Here is a 13,356-nt window from a genome sequence, read left to right as displayed (position 1 = left end):
AATCAGATGAACAAAGGAGACCTTACACAAAAAAATATTTTTATTTCCAAAATACAGAGATCTAGATTCACACTGCTTTCTGCACATTTATTAGAGAAACACATAGGTTTTGACTTGTTGTTGTAGATATTAAAATCCTGGTTAATATTTAACAATATAGACCACTCATTTATCCTTTATGAGTTTGATAATGTGTAAGTGTAAACCTTTGTTAGTGTTCATTAGATAAAGACAGTTATTTAACATTGTCACTGCTACTTTAAAACCTCATCACTTAATTTGCACAATATTAAAGGCATACTACATTCAAATGTACCACCAAAATCTTCTCACAGTGCAAAAACCTAAACGTCCCCCTGGCCACCTTCTGTTTTCTTATACTATAGCAAGGAAATGGAACCTGCTCCCTCCCCTGCTAAGATCTACTACAAATCCAGAAAAATTTAAATCTCTACTCCATAATCACCTCTCAGTAAACTGGGAATGTAATGGTATACTTTCTACCTAAATCCTTTCACTTCCCCTTGTAATTACCTCCCTCCTGCCCCTCTTTCTTCTAACTGTCATTATCCCCCCACCTTCTACTTTCTTCATCTTCGCCCCACTGTAAACTGTATGTAAATTCTCTTATATATTCACTTCCCTCTGACTACATGCCTCTTCTTGCAACTGTAACTTTCACTATTTACATAAAATGTATCATTCATCTGAAACTTAAAATGAAACTATATATTTTGTTTTCTGTACTATTAATACAATCTGTATACAAATTTGTATTTTTCCTATTTGTAAATTGTTTAAGGGTGCAATTTAATTGTAATATGTAGCTTAAAGTGTGTAATATGTTTATGATCGGAGCTTTTCTCCCTGGGCCTCCACTGAAAATGGGCCCTCGAGCCCAGTGGACTTCCCCGTTTATCAAACTGGAAATAAATAAATAAATAAATACATGTAGTGGGAGTGGTCTTGATTAAAGCAGTAACTCATTCAAAATGGAATTGTGCACAAAAGACAGCAAACTAAGCAAATTTAGAAAATGGTTTCCAGCAGCTGATAAAACAATAGACAGACTGTGACAGCACGGGCAAATGCAAACTGCTTTGTTCAAGATATAGTTTAAAAATTCTAGCATAGTTTATTTCACTTGCAAAGTAATGCTGTTCTAACAGCTAATCATTATACGGTGGATGTATTAGCAGACAGGTGAATGGTATTTTGTAGCATTTCTTACCCACTTTCTTTTCTACAAGTGGAGCCTGCCTGCAGTTGGGGATTATAGTAACATCCTGTGTAAACCTTTTTAGAGTACGTTATTTATCATGCAAGGTTACTCTGTACTTAGTTGTTATACAGTGGCAAAGGGAAACTGAATTACAAATGCAGGCAAATAAATGTTATGAACTTAAAATAAGAAGGAACAGTGTGCTAAAATAATGATTTTAAATCACTGACATCCCCCCTTCACACATGTAACACACACACCTACATTATAGCATAGTTTGGCTTTTCTCACCCTGGGAAGAGTCAAGACTGATGTCATATAACTAATATTGTAAATACTATTTTAATATAATGTGTTTAAAATGATATTATTTAAATACTGCTGTACATAAAAATCATAAAATATTATATGTATTGTAAGTAAAGACAGGTACATTAGGTAAAGAGGTTCTTTAAACAGTACTGCTAGCAAGCACCTGTCTATTTAATATACAACATATAAAGAAGGCTTATGGCCCTGGAGATCAGAGAAGTTGGCCTCTTACTGCAAAGGAAATTTTTTGCCTGGAGCAGTGGTTGTAGGACGTGTGCTGTGGAAGAGAAGAGACAACCTGAAGGAGCCCTAAGCAAACTATAGATATCCTGTTGAAGAATCAATCCAGGGTGAAGCAGCCTGAATTTATTTTGTGACTAAAACTTAACTGGTATTAATGGATTTTTTTATTTTTATTTGTTTATCTTATTTGCTTACAATCTGGGGTAGTGGACTAATCCACAGAGGCCCACTTCAACCACAGTCCAGGATTACTGTTAGGTTAAGTAGCTTCCTCAAAGGCACACAGTAAGCAAATGGATGTTACAGAAATCAAACACCAGATTACAGGATGAAGCTTTATAATAGTTCATAGCCATAATCCTCTGTGGTATCTGTCAGGCATTGACCATTTGCTTTCATAACCTGATGGAGTCCTTATTTATAATTAAAGCATGGAATGACCAGCATTTGTTGGCCTTCTAGAATACATTTGGTTACAGTGTAACACAAGCCAGCCAGCAACCATCTTTCTTCATATGCCCTGTCTCCCCACAATTCTATTCTTATTTTGGTCTTAGCCTTTCTAGGCTGCTAGGTTGTCCTACATAGCTGCTATTGGCTATTATTCTGGTCTTTTGGTTGGTTGGTTGGTTGGTTGGCTATAAATCTTTCTTCACTATAAATTATTTCAGAGCACTATTAATTCGCTACATTTTTAGTTCTGTCCCCTTGGTCCCCGTAGCTCCTTTTCTAATACTAACACTTAAATGTGGAATAAAAGGAAGACCTGTATTTATGTGTTGAAATCAAGTTCATGTTTGAGATGAAAGTGCTTGCAATGTAGATTGTATCATGTGACTATTTTTCTTATGCGTCAGTGATTAAAGTATTTGTGAACCTGTTCCTAGATAATCCTGATTGTGTTTGTATTTTTTACTAATAGCTTGAATTTTGCACTATTTTCACGCTTCATTTTTATTGAAATATACCTTAGCACAGTGGCTGTGAAATGATGAGCAATATTATCTTTTTGTGTAAAAAATGTTTTTATTGGAAACATTCTGCTTTTCTATGTGATGCTTTATTGAATAGGTGTTTATGCTACAAGAAATGTTGATTAAATCATATGATACTTGTTTACCTGGGATACGTATACTAGGAATTATAGTAGAACAGATCAATCACACAACAGCAGAAACTATGTGAAGGCACATGCTGTGATGATGTCAAAATTAGAGGGCTTTACTTAGAAAGAGAAAAGCAATTCCCTCTAATATGACAGTAAATTCTAGGAGTCAACATTGCTGGTTGCTATTAACTGGTGGATTTACTGCATGACAGAAGACCAATGAATAGTAGGAAGGATAAGTTCATAGGTTCTTACTATTATGGCCATAGAGACCATTTAGAAGTCATGTCACCCAGTACTGATGGAAACTAGTAATGTCTCCTTTACACAGCCTTTTGCCACATACCCCAGCTGAGAATTTGCAATCATTGATCCAGTCATACAAACTCATTTTAAATATTGCTAAGGAAGTATTATACTTGCTAAGTAATGGCAACCTATTCCACAAAAGAAAAAATATGTTGGGTTAGGTACATTTCATTCTGTTTGGTGATGTTGTAGTGTTAGTTTGGGGCTCTCAAGCTGTTGGTTGCTGCACCACTAGATCTGTTTAGGTGAAAGAGTTCAAAGAGTGCAAGGTCATTCATAGCTCAGAAGGTTAAGCAGAAGATCACCTTTTAGAAGTCTATATGACACTGAGTAGAAGAATAGGGCTTTTAATCTATAAGAATAGCTAATGTTAAGGTATTTCAAGTTGGTTTAGATACTTGCTGAGGTACATGGCAAAGTGGGCATGGTATTCAATGATGTGAATAATAAGGGAGGAATAAAGTGGGACTATAACTTCAGTAGACCTTGTCAAAGTTTCATGAAGGATAAGGTATGTAAGGTAGAATGCATTTTGTGCACCACTGAGACATGATGGTCAAAAAGCATTAGTTATGAGCAAAGGTTCCAAAGTCCCTAAAGATTGTTTAATTTAAGTGCAATGTTATTTCTATGCTATTCATTAGTGATGTTAGATTGAGGCATATGAAAAACATACTGGGCATTGCTGGAGAATTTATATATCAAAATGGGAATTGATAACTGTCCCTCTACTTCCCCAGTCTGTAGTCATCTTGAAACTTGGTTTGTAATAGTTCCGTGATATCATATTTCATGTCAATATATGCCAAAGAAGAGGGGCCCAGGACAGAGGCCTGTGGGAAACCACTGGTGGCATTTTTCTGACTAGAACATTTACCACTGAACTTGAATGTTATGTGTTCTGCCAGAGTTTTCTATCCACCAAATTATGTATAGGTGAATTCTAAGTTAGGAAAATGTATGAATAATCCTAGTATTACGGACAATGTTAAAGGTCATTGTGAAGAAATTAGACACTGTCATCTGTGCTAGCATTTTTGGCTGAAGCTTTGTACATAATTTCAGATTAACCTGTGTATTATATGCCAGAATGACTAGATATGATATTGTAAATAAGTTCTTACATGTTGATTAATACTCTGTACGGAATGTGCTAAAAGATGAACAGTATTCCTTTACATGTCTAACTGTGCATGCTTGTACAGGAGATTCTAAATGCAGACTGTCTCAGAGTCAGCTGATTTACAGATGATGTCATTGGAATGTTTCCAGTTGCTCTGTGTTTATTTTCAGAGATTGATGACAGGACAAAACTTTCTAAACAACTGTTTAATGATTTTCAAATAATGGAATGAAAATAAGAACTGGAACAATTAAGACAGTTAACCTACCTCATAAAAGAATATGCTGAAGACAGTTTAAACAGTTTTTAGTTGTGTTCATAGTTGAGTGGAGTTCAGTTTTAGTTGTTGTGGAGAACAGTTGAGTTGAGTTCGCAGTTGTGTTCACAGTTGGGTTATCATACTGTGCAGTAGAAAAGTTGATAGCCAAAGGACTCACCAAGAAATGTAAGTCTGACTTTGCTCTGTTGTAATATTTAATAGATCAAGGATGATGTTCTTCAGTTAGATAAGAAATTATAGCTAATTAGTCAGAGTTTTTCTAAATGTTGGATTTCTATTCTTCATTATTAAATTAATTATCCATGGGTTTGAATTCTGTTTGTTTATTGAGATTACCGTTATATATTTTTAATCATTTTGCTCATCATTAAATATTTTTATTATCTTACATTGTGGCTGGTCAATTAGTGTATTCTTTAGTGATTTGAGAGTGCTTATACCTGCTTTAATTATTCCCAGGCCACTCCAAGAGCCTGGTTGCTTTAGGTCATATGCTCAATTTGTTTTGATATCTAATTTTAATAATTTGACACCCCTTTGAAAGGGCATGTAGATGCTATTTTTGGTGGCACCATTTTACCATATCATTTGGGGGAAGGGACAAAGCTGAAAATATGTGTCAGTCTTTCCCAGATGTGTTTGGATATGTGAGATTCAGTTTATTTGAGGGTGAGTGTATTAGAGGTCTTAAACTGGGACACATTGCTCTGGAGTGTGTAATAAGGAGTTACATTGGGGTGGACAGTCCAGTCCCAGGTTATAAATCATGTTCCTGTTGTGCTCCTAGGGGAAATTGTGAAATATTACTCCTGTTTAAGTGATGGTCTCACACTGAAGTCAGCCGTGAGGATTGAAGTTCCTTAGTTACTGATCCAGGATAGTAGGAGAACTGGTTGCAGTTTGGTAGGATATTAACTGGACATCACATATAGGTGGCAGCTTAGTGGGATTTTTAATTGGACTTCAGTAGCCTGTAGAATCTCAGTCCATCACAGTTTTATTTTTAGTTAGTTAGTTAAGGATAGCAGAAAAAGATTTCACCAGAAGACTATAGCAAACCGACAAAGAACTAGTTGACCAGAGAGTGCAAAGCCAGAGGATAAGTGCATGCCAACCTGACTAAGGAAGCAATGATTTCAGCCTTAGTTGCAGCTTTAGCTCAGACCAGCTGTTTGGAGGATATCCAGTTTGGTATTGGTGATGTGTAGCCTTCAAAGACAGGATAGTCCACCTATTCTTTGGAGGACCTGATAATTCATCTGCAGTTAGAGAGAATGCACCTGGAAGCTGAGGAGAAACAGCATCAATATGAACTGGTGGTCAAACATTTGGAGGCTGAAGAAAGGGAGAAGCAGCACAGATATGAACTGGAGGTTGAGGAGAAGCAGCATCAATATGAACTGGAGGCCAAATCTTTAGAAGCTGAGGAAAACAAGAGACAGTGCCGGCATGAAATGGAGCTTCCTATCCTTTAAGAGTGTCATGGAGGTAATGGGGAAGGGAATAACTGGACCCCATAAGCTGTAAAGGTCAGCAAACTTTTTCCTCAATAAAGGGATGGGGATGACGTTGATAGTTTTATTCATATATTTGAGAGGGTATGCAAGCAGTATGATGTTGACTGTGAGCTCTGGTTTGGCTCCCGACTCCCTTACTCCATGGCAAAGCTGTTCAGGCTATGTCTGATGTAGATTATTTGAAATATGATAAAGTAAAAAAAATGCCTTCTTGATTGTTTTAAACTAACACCTGAAACTTATAGAAAAAAGTTTTGTGAACATAGGTACAAGGCAGAAGAAAGTGTATACAATTATATTGCTGATTTAAGTACTTACTTTCACAGATGGGTGAGTGGGTGCCAGGTCACCACTTTTTTTTTTGTTTTGTTTACTCAAAACATTTTTATTGAAAAGTTTTTTTTTTAAACACATATTACATAATTTTAAATAGAAATAGATTCATATATATTAATTCAGTCAACCATACAAAATAAAATACCTAGAATATATCAAACCTAAAAACAACAAAACTATTTACAAGTGTGTCCAAGAATATAAATACTTAATATTTTACAAATTAAAAATATGAATCAAACAGTATTATAGTCAATTTTTTCAAGTATTTCTGTGACTTTCATCCAAGTGTTATAATAGACAATGATTATTTTGGTTCTTGTCTTGATTTTAGCAATTTCCATTTGAGAAACATTAAGAGTGATGTTCTTGATTTCTATAAATTTAGGAGAAATCCTGCTCTTCCAGTCAGTAGTAATAGTTTTATGAGCAATGGCTAATAAGATCCAAAGTAATGACTATTTAGATTTAGGAACGCATTTAAGAATAAGGGCATTAAACAAATTTAATGATTTGGTCAACTGAAAATTATCATTGAAAATAGTTTGCAAAAAAATAAATGAATAAATAAATAACTTTCACCAAAAGGATGTAAGTAAATTACATTCATAAAATATGTGTTGCCAGTTAGCTATAGCACTTTTAGCTTGTATCTCCAACATCCTATTTCATGATTAAACACTAGTTCCCATTTTATGTGGTGTAACATAGATTTGATGAATATATTTCCATGAGAATTTCCATTATAGAGACAAGGAAGTTCACATTGAACAAATTAAGATATGTTTTCTGTCATTCTCAAGTAGGAGGGTGATTATTAATGGTTTTATAATAATTCCAATAACTTTCTTTAAAATACGATTTTATATTCTTAATTAGCTTATATATTTTGGAAAGGTAGCTTTTCCCTTGAATTGTTTGACTATTCACAATAATCAAAAATTCTATAAGTTTAGGAATGTTTTGCCTGGTGAATGTATACATTAAATTGGTTTTAGTTAAAGTATATTGTTTTATTTCTTGTAGTACCAACTACAGTTCATAATCTAAAGTAATTTTTCATATGTTGTTTCATATTAAGAAAGTTTCCAGAGTCCAGCAATTAATGCTAAAAATGTAAGTTTTTCCCTCTGAGAATATTCATATTGTTAATATTAAACGTATCTAAATTATTTGCTGGATATGCAGTTGGAAATAATATAAAAGACCAATCTTGATATCAGGATTTTTATTTTAAAAATATTTTAAAAGAGGATACATTGTTTAGATATAAGTTTAGAAGGAATATGTTTATTTCTGCTACCTAGAATATAATCTCTCACCATCCAATATTGTCTATTAGGCAAAATATTTGTATATTGAGATATTGATGAGAGGTTTGATTGTAACCAAATTGTTTTGACAATAGATGATAAAACATACATATTAAAGTCTAGAAGGTTAATTCCTCCTGCTTCCCAATCTTTTAAATGGTTATCTAACACAATTCTTCTTTTGGGGGTACCATAAAAATATTTGCATGAAATTGTTATATTGACGCATATAAAGCTTGGGGGGATGTAGTGAAATAATGCGAATATAATATAATATTTTGGGGAAAATAATCATTTTAATTAAGAAGTCTGTCCTCCATTGTTAAAAAGAATTTATTCCATTTCTCAATGAGATATTTAACTTTGTTTAGGATATCATTAAAGTTAACATTTAACATTTCATCTATATCATTAGTTAATGTAATCCCTAAATAATTAATTTTATATGTAACTATATATTTAGCAAACTGTTTCTTTATGTCTTTCTTATTAGAACTTATAAGTAGTATCTTAGTTTTAATTCCACTGAATTTAAGTCTGGAAATTCTCTGGGAAGAATCTGTAACATCAAATAATATTTGTAATGAGTTATTATGATCATTCAATGTCAATAAAATGTCATCAGCAAATAGCTGAATCTTCGAAACTAAGGTAAATGTGAAATTAATCCCTTTCATGTTTGAGTTCATCCTAATACAGTTAGCAAATGGCTCAATGACTAAAGAAAATAACAAAGGAGATAAAAGGCAACTCTGTTTTGCACCCTTAGTAATTTTAATAGAACTAGATGTGCTAGACCCAATCTTAATATAAGCTAAAGAATTCTCATATAGGTGTTTTATTAATTTAGTAAACACATGCAAAAATCCATATTCTTTCTATGCCTGAAACATGTAATCCCAGCAAACTGAATTAAAAGCACAATTTATATCCAAACTTACTATAGACATTTTATCTTCTTTGAAGTTAATGCAATCAGTTAATGTAAGAATTCTCTTAATGTTACCATATGCATTCCTATCTTTTATAAATCCAGTTTGGTCTTCATCAATTAATAAAAAGATCAAATGTTTAATTCTACTACCATATATGACCATAAACATTTTATAAGCATCTATATCACGTTATCGAAATCTTACTACATCGAATCACTAAAGGTCGACCTCTAGTGATTGATGTAGTAAAACATCGAATAACGTTAAAAAAAAACAAACAAAAATAAAAACTAACTAGCGTAGGCAGAGGGGAAAGCCCCCCCTCCCTGAACTCCCACATCCCTCTACTTAAATATTCCAACTCCGAGACCACACTACATTGAGGTAAATGGAAATCTCGCCTTATGGAGATTTCCGTTTACCTGCACAATATTCTGTGCTTTCGATGTTGTGGTGCTGACAATGTCAGCTTTGATATTGTCGGCTTTTGACATTGTGAAGTAGACCCTTTTATAATCAATGTTTAAAAGAGATATTGGTCTATATGAAGATGATTCTTTTGGATCTTTATCTGATTTTTAAATTTGATGTATTAAAATATATTTCCAAGAAGGAGGGATATTATTATCTTTCTAACTGATGTATATACTTTTAAAAGTACATTTAATGTTTCCCTAGGTAATAATTTATACATTTCTGGTATGTATATTCCTAGAGACTTGTTTACATTTAGTTTATTAATTTGTGATTTAATCTCAGATATTGTAATTGAATTATCAGTTAACTTCATATGCTCTTTTGTTAGTTTATTCTTGATGAACTTTTTAACAAAGGATTTTATTACACTTTGCAACTGATTTTCTGTATTGCTGGAATTTTATTACACTTTGCAACTGATTTTCTGTATTGTTGGAATTAATTAACACAGAGTGTTTTTTAAAAGATTCTAAAATACCTTCCAAGTCATAATTTTTTTTCTTAGTACCAGGAATATATATATATATATATATATATATATATATATATATATATATATATATATATATATATATATATTTATTTAATCTGATTAGAATTTATAATCTTCTTTGTTCTTTTTGCTATTCATCTTTGATTTATGGGGTTCATTGAATAAGAAGTTAATTTAAATTTTTCTAAGTTAGTTATAGTTTTATGGTGCAGTATTTTAAATATTTTTTATTTATCTCATCATGTTCCTTTTGCAAATTATTGTTTCCTTTTTGAATATCAAGTTTTAGATTATCCAATTTCATTTTAACTCATCAAGTTCCTCATCCCACTGTTTTTCTTATTTATAAACAAGCTAAGATTTTACCATATAGATAAGACTTCAAAGAATCCCAATCAACTATTTCTGAGGTAGCAGTAAGATTTATACTTTAAAAAGTTTGAATTTCCTAAGCATAAAATTCCTTAAACTCTTTTACATTTGTTATATAAACTGGGATTCTTGTAATATTTACAAGAGGATTCATTACCAAGCGAATGTAATTTCATTATTGTCAGATAAGGGGCATGCAACTACCTTAACTCTATCAAGTTTTGAAAAAATAGTTTCTAGAAATATATACCCGATCTAGTCTTGATTGAGTACCATGACAATGACAATAATGTGTAAAAAATAGTGAGTGGGGGTCAAGAAAATCATTTACATCTTTACTATTAAAAATGTTAATAAAGTGTGATAATGCTTTTGATGTGTCTGGTTTTGTACATGTATTCTCTGCATTAGTGTCATCATCAGATAAAATACAACAGAAATCTCCAGCAAGTATTATACTCCCCTTAGAATATTGCACAATATCTTCAAAATGATGCTTGACCACTTTAACCCCCAAGCCAGGAATCCAATATAAATTAATTAATGTGTAAAGCTTTCCATTTATATTCAGAGATACTAAATAATGCATGCCATAATTATCATGGTAAGTGTTTATAATAATGGGCATTAAAGGAGAATTTATCCACAAAATTGCTACCCCTGTTTTTTTTTTTTTGTTTATGATGAGAGCTTACTAAAACAGAATAGTTGTTAGAGTTAAGTCTATCTATATCTTCTTGTAATAAATGCATTTCTTGAAGGAAAACAATTTGAGCATTGAATAATTCTAGATATTTTAATATGCTTCCCATTTTACTACTGGCATTTAAATCATTAACATTAACGGAGATACATTTTATATATATATATATATATATATATATATATATATATATATATATATATGGATCACCTTCAGATGCCCGAAATCGCATTTCACCGACACGGAATCCAACGGGTCGAAAACACCGACAACGCAGATGACCGACAAGGTGAGAACCCGACGGACTCGGTAAGTGTGCGATAGAGTGAGGGATTTCGTGTTAGGGAGCGGACAGGTAAGTGTGCGATAGTGAGGGACTGTGGGTTTAGGGGTGGGTTAAGTGAGTTAGGGTTAGGGTGCAGGTAGGGTGTTTGTGCGATAGTGAGGGACTGTGGGTTTAGGGGTGGGTTAAGTGAGTTAGGGTTAGGGTGCAGGTAGGGTGAGTGTGTGGTAGTGTCGGATCTTGGGGTTAGGGGTGGGTAAGTGAGTTAGGGTTAGTGCAGGTAGGGTGAGTGTGCAGTAGTGTCGGATCTTGGGGTTAGGGGTGGGTAAGTGAGTTAGGGTTAGGGTGCAGGTAGGGTAAGTGTGCGGTAGTGTCGGACCTTAGGGTTAGGGTTTGGGTTAGGGCTAGTGGATATGTTATGTAGTGTACTGTGTTGTTTACATGTAGTGTGTTGGTGTAATGGTATTCGGTGTTTTGCGTTGTCGGTATTTTTTGTTGTCGGTCTTTTGGTGTCAGTGATTTGTGTTTCGGCGGTTTGGCGTTTCGGGCATCTGAAGGTGATCCATATATATATATATATATATATATATATATATATATATATATATATATATATATATATATATATATATATATATATATATATATATTGTCTTTAGCAGTGTAGTTAGACATATATACAGCAACCACGAAGAAATGAAACTTCAGTCTATAAAACAACAGCCAGCAAAAGTGCAAAGTTTTAACATAACTTAGCGCCTCGGCAAAGCCTTCAAAGACTACATAAAACCATCAGTTAACCCCCATTTAAATAGAAAATTATTTAGATCAATTAATCAATTAAATTTCAAACAATCAGCCTCCAATTACATTCAAGATTAAGCCCTAAAGGGGACAGAGTGTTAAATTTTAAAATGTAAATGCTTTTTTTATGCATTAGTTTCTTTTTGTACAAACCATCTGAACAAAAACCTCTATGCACTTTTGCTACAATAGTAACCTTTAAATCATCTGGATTAGAATCATGGCATTTTAAAAAGTGTTTAACCACTGGGCTGTCCACTTTTTTATTTTTAACATTCCTAACATGTTCCTGCATTCTATGTTTAAATTTCTTCTTGGTTTCCCCAATATATACCAGATTACAAGAACATTGTAGGGAATAAGTAACACCCTCTGCTTCACAATTAAATATTTCCAATGGAGAAAATGCATGTCCATTTATAAAGTTAAATGTTCGAACAGTATAAGCACAAACATTGCAGTGACCACAGGAGTAAGTACCCATTAGTGCCTTCATATTTCCCATAATATTTAAGACAGGCAGTACAAAGTTAGATATATATACCTACTGTTATTTTCAGAAAAAGGAATAAGGAATATCTTAAAGAAGAAAAAAAGTTTATATCTTTCTTCTAATATACTATAAATACCAATCTTAGACACACATAAGTACATATTAAGGTTAAACAAAATTCCCCCAGATTTACTATTCCTCCGTGCAGGACTAACTTAGTAATGCGTGGAGGTGGCTGTTTAGGAGCAGGACGTCAGTGCGCCATGCATAGTAATGAGGCACGCTGCTTGAGCTCGTAGGCTTACATGGAGCATGTAAAAGTGCAGGGGGCGTGTCTTAGAGTAGAGCTCTCAGAATATACATGCCCCCGCAATGAAGAATAGCAGAAAGGGGGAGGAAATGAGCGAGACCACTCATAGTTGACTGCATATCCCCACCAACAGTCTCCTTTGTGTACAACAGCAACAGTATATATAAATAAAATGAAGAAACCTTATATATTTTTTAAAAATCCAATAAAAGCTAACCGTAGGTGCGCGGGTGTGCCCATCGCATAGCTATGGTTAATGCAGCTTAAATGGCTGAAGAGGCTAACAAGGAAGATATATGCAAATGAAGCAGCATGGCAATAGTGTAGTGGGCAAAGCATTCACCTTACGAGCAGGCATTCCCGGTTCGAGACCCACTGCAGCACATTCCATTTCCTATAGCAAAGCACGTTATGAGTAATATTTATGTTGCATAACCCACTAAATAACATATTTTCATGAACTGCAGTACTGCAATAAATTTATTTATTTATTTATTTTACATTTGTTTACAGGGAAAGTCTGATTTGACACAGGTCCATTTTCAGTGGAGGTCCAGGGAGAAAAGCTCCACATTACAATACATTACATGAGAGTAAAAAGAAGTAGAACATACATACATATGGCGTATATACACATCAGAACAATGTGCTGGTGATTAACAAACATACATATAGCATATATACACACAACAGGATATCATGCTAGTGATTAACATATCTTAC

This window comes from Protopterus annectens, chromosome 12.part0 (assembly GCF_019279795.1).
Source record: "Protopterus annectens isolate FY-2018-M chromosome 12.part0, PAN1.0, whole genome shotgun sequence".
In the NCBI taxonomy this organism is placed as follows: domain Eukaryota; kingdom Metazoa; phylum Chordata; order Ceratodontiformes; family Protopteridae; genus Protopterus; species Protopterus annectens.
Note: the sequence above shows the minus strand (reverse complement) of the source record.